The sequence below is a fragment of the Oncorhynchus tshawytscha genome, linkage group LG31, assembly GCF_018296145.1.
Source record: "Oncorhynchus tshawytscha isolate Ot180627B linkage group LG31, Otsh_v2.0, whole genome shotgun sequence".
Classification (NCBI taxonomy): Eukaryota; Metazoa; Chordata; class Actinopteri; order Salmoniformes; family Salmonidae; genus Oncorhynchus; species Oncorhynchus tshawytscha.
Window position 1 is genome coordinate 30,441,549 of NC_056459.1, and position 5,294 is coordinate 30,446,842.

Consider the following 5,294-nt stretch of genomic DNA (forward strand, 5'->3'; position numbering starts at 1 on the left):
AGATACACACACACACACACACACAGAAACAGGATTATATAGGCACCCCCTAATTAGTTCATATTATACACTTACATTTGCTACAAAGCTGTACCAGTCCATACCACTCTCCACAGCTGTCACACAGCAGGCTGAATGCTGAGTGGCCGCTGGGCATCACATGACCAGGAAGACAAGAGTATAGCAGCTCGTCCCCCATCTCAAACCCTGTGTGGCCCTGGAGACGCGTGTTGGGGAATGCAGGGGGATCGCCACACGGTCCACCTGACAGGTATAACATTACCAGGTTAGGTTATATCACAATGATGTTATGCCACAGTTATACACACTGTTATTGTAAGTCATAACATACAGTGTTGGGTGCTGTTTCTCTATCTGTCCTTTCCCTCAGTAGGAGAGATAGGGGCTGGTTGTCACGGATTGGTTGGCTCACAACTGGAGTCTGATTGGTTGGTTCACAACTGGAGTCTGATTGGTTGGCTCACAACTGGAGTCTGATTGGTTGGCTCACAATTGGAGTCTGATTGGTTGGCTCACAACTGGAGTCTGATTGGTTGGCTCACAACTGGAGTCTGATTGGTTGGCTCATAACTGGAGTCTGATTGGTTGGCTCACAACTGGAGTCTGATTGGTTGGCTCACAACTGGAGTCTGATTGGTTGGCTCATAACTGGATTCTGATTGGTTGGCTCACAACTGGAGTCTGATTGGTTGGCTCATAACTGGAGACTCAGAATGGTTGACTCATAACTAAAGTCTGATTGGTTTGCTCATATGTGGAGTCTGGAGGGTCCTCAAAGTTATGTGGCATGTACAACACGTCTGATCTCTAAAGAAGAGGGTACATATTTCAAATGTTCTTGCCTATTTCCTCTCCTCTCCTTGTGGTTTTACAGGTCCCACAGTAACTTTCCTGTTCCTCAGTTCAAACCCAAACATCAGTCTTGGGAGTAGTCCAACAGCGGGCCGGTCCAAAAACAACCTCTAACCCCATCCCCTTCTGTACTGGAGAGGTAGGTGTATGTGTAATGGAGGTACACCACATTTGGGTGATGGCTAACCTGAGGATTTAGCTCAGTGGGCTAACACAATCTGGTAGCACACAAATGAACCAGGTTCAAGGTGGGTCGAACACTTAAGCAGCACTTAAGTGGAGAACACTGTATAAACAACACTGAATATACAACACTGTAAATACAATACTGTATATAGACATAATATGACATTTGAACTGTCTTTATTCTTTTGGAACTTTTGTGAGTGTAATGTTTACTGTAAAACATGTTTTGTTTATTTCACTTTTGTTTATTATTGATTTCACTTGCTTTGGCAATGTAAACATCTGTTTCCCCTGCCAATAAAGCCCCTTAAATCGAAATGACATTGAGAGAGAAGATGGAGAGGTGTGGGAACATGACCTCTTTCAGTCGTCGTCGTCAGTAAACATCTTAAGGCAGAGAATTGCGGAATGTGAGTGTGTGTGTGTGTGTCCTGACCTTTGTCTTTGACACAGAACACATCCAGGTGTGTGTTGTCCTCTGTAGCGTTCTCTATCTTCACATCCACTGCCTTCAGAGCACTGCCCTGATTACTGCACACTGTAGTCCTGGAGAAACATATTGCTGCGTGATGACATCATGATCCAGAAACATACATCATCAGCCAAACATCCTATACATCCTGCTATATCAGCAGCCCTGATAGAGGTGTGACTACATCTAGACAGGATATATATCATATATCAGCAGCCCTGATAGAGGTGTGACTACATCTAGACAGGATATATATCTTGCTGTATCAGCAGCCCTGATTAAAAAAATAAAATGTGTAACCTTCATTTAACAAGGCAAGTCAGTTAAGAACAAATTCTTATTTTCAATGACAGCCTAGGAACAGTGCCAGTTCAGGGGCAGAATGACAGATTTGTACTTTGTCAGCTCGGGGGTTTGAACTTGCAACCTTCCGGTTTCTAGTCCAACGCTCTAACCACTAGGCTACTCTGCCGCCCCATGACTACATTACAGGATAAATATCATATATCAGCAGCCCTAATAGAGGTGTGACTACATCTAGACAGGATATATATCATATATCAGCAGCCCTGATAGAGGTGTGACTACATCTAGACAGGATATATATCATATATCAGCAGCCCTAATAGAGGTGTGACTACATCTAGACAGGATATATATCATATCAGCCCTGATAGAGGTGTGACTACATCTAGACAGGATAAATATCATATATCAGCAGCCCTAATAGAGGTGTGACTACATCTAGACAGGATAAATATCATATATCAGCAGCCCTGATAGAGGTGTGACTACATCTAGACAGGATATATATCATATATCAGCAGCCCTGAAAGAGGTGTGACTACATCTAGACAGGATATATATCATATATCAGCAGCCCTGATAAGGTGTGACTACATCTAGACAGGATAAATATCATATATCAGCAGCCCTAATAGAGGTGTGACTACATCTAGACAGGATAAATATCATATATCAGCAGCCCTGATAGAGGTGTGACTACATCTGACAGGATATATATCATATATCAGCAGCCCTAATAGAGGTGTGACTACATCTAGACAGGATATATATCATATATCAGCAGCCCTGATAGAGGTGTGACTACATCTAGACAGGATAAATATCATATATCAGCAGCCCTGATAGAGGTGTGACTACATCTAGACAGGATAAATATCATATATCAGCAGCCCTAATAGAGGTGTGACTACATCTAGACAGGATAAATATCCTGCTGTATCAGCAGCCCTGATAGAGGTGTGACTACATCTAGACAGGATAAATATCATGTATCAGAAGCACTGATAGAGGTGTGACTACATCTAGACAGGATAAATATCATATATCAGCAGCCCTAATAGAGGTGTGACTACATCTAGACAGGATATATATCCTGCTGTATCAGCAGCCCTAATAGAGGTGTGACTACATCTAGACAGGATATATATCCTGCTGTATCAGCAGCCCTAATAGAGGTGTGACTACATCTAGACAGGATATATATCCTGCTGTATCAGCAGCCCTAATAGAGGTGTGACTACATCTAGACAGGATATATATCCTGCTGTATCAGCAGCCCTAATAGAGGTGTGACTACATCTAGACAGGATAAATATCATATATCAGCAGCCCTAATAGAGGTGTGACTACATCTAGACAGGATAAATATCATATATCAGCAGCCCTGATAGAGGTGTGACTACATCTAGACCGGATAAATATCATATATCAGCAGCCCTAATAGAGGTGTGACTACATCTAGACAGGATAAATATCCTGCTGTATCAGCAGCCCTGATAGAGGTGTGACTACATCTAGACAGGATAAATATCATATATCAGCAGCCCTAATAGAGGTGTGACTACATCTAGACAGGATAAATATCCTGCTGTATCAGCAGCCCTGATAGAGGTGTGACTACATCTAGACAGGATAAATATCATGTATCAGAAGCACTGATAGAGGTACAGTATGAGATTGTTCGCGGAAATGCGGTCACTGGTCGAGTGTGTGTAGCTAACCACCTAGTTTAAATATCAACAGTGTTGCCACAGCAACATAACATTTGATTAACACTTGGTTTACATCATCATCAATATTCGGTCTGGTTGGCTGCTCAGCAGAACTTAATTTATTTCCACATAGAATCAAATCATTTCAAATCAGGAAGGATGCTGGAGGTGCTGCAGTACCTCTGATAAATTGAAATAACTTTGTCAAAGTTATAGAATTAATGTGGTCTTTTCAGAAAGAAATTAAATAATTTACTCCGCCGTGAGTAGGCCTATAAGGATCAATCGCTTATTTAAAAAAAACAAAAGTTGCCTAGCTGTGGATTGTGTGTAGCCCAATAACAAGGCATAGCCTACAGTCAGGAATGAAGGGCAAATCTGTCAGTGAACAGGAGACAAAACAGGCCTTTCACAATACTTCAAATACAATTACGGGAAACCACATGTTGGAAACCACATGTTGGAAACCACATGTTGGAAATCACATGTTGGAAACCAACAACCACATGTTGGAAACCACATGTTGGAAACCACATGTTGGAAAGCACATGTTGGAAACCACATGTTGGAAAGCACATGTTGGAAACCAACAACCACATGTTGGAAAGCACATGTTGGAAACCACATGTTGGAAAGCACATGTTGGAAAGCACATGTTGGAAACCACATGTTGGAAACCACATGTTGGAAACCAACAACCACATGTTGGAAACCACATGTTGGAAAGCACATGTTGGAAAGCACATGTTGGAAACCACATGTTGGAAAGCACATGTTGGAAAGCACATGTTGGAAAGCACATGTTGGAAACCACATGTTGGAAACCACATGTTGGAAAGCACATGTTGGAAACCAACAACCACATGTTGGAAACCACATGTTGGAAAGCACATGTTGGAAACCAACAACCACATGTTGGAAACCACATGTTGGAAACCACATGTTGGAAACCACATGTTGGAAAGCACATGTTGGAAACCACATGTTGGAAAGCACATGTTGGAAAGCACATGTTGGAAACCACATGTTGGAAACCAACAACCACATGTTGGAAAGCACATGTTGGAAACCACATGTTGGAAAGCACATGTTGGAAACCAACAACCACATGTTGGAAAGCACATGTTGGAAAGCACATGTTGGAAAGCACATGTTTTAAACCACATGTTGGAAACCACATGTTGGAAAGCACATGTTGGAAACCACATATTGGAAACCACATGTTGGAAAGCACATGTTGGAAACCACATGTTGGAAACCACATGTTGGAAACCACATGTTGGAAACCACATGTTGGAAAGCACATGTTGGAAACCACATGTTGGAAAGCACATGTTGGAAACCACATGTTGGAAAGCACATGTTGGAAACCAACAACCACATGTTGGAAACCACATGTTGGAAACCACATGTTGGAAAGCACATGTTGGAAACCAACAACCACATGTTGGAAACCACATGTTGGAAACCACATGTTGGAAAGCACATGTTGGAAACCACATGTTGGAAAGCACATGTTAGAAAGCACATGTTGGAAACCAACAACCACATGTTGGAAACCAACAACCACATGTTGGAAAGCACATGTTGGAAACCAACAACCACATTTTGGAAAGCACATGTTGGAAACCAACAACCACATGTTGGAAAGCACATGTTGGAAACCAACAACCACATGTTGGAAACCAACAACCACATGTTGGAAAGCACATGTTGGAAAGCACATGTTGGAAACCACATTTTGG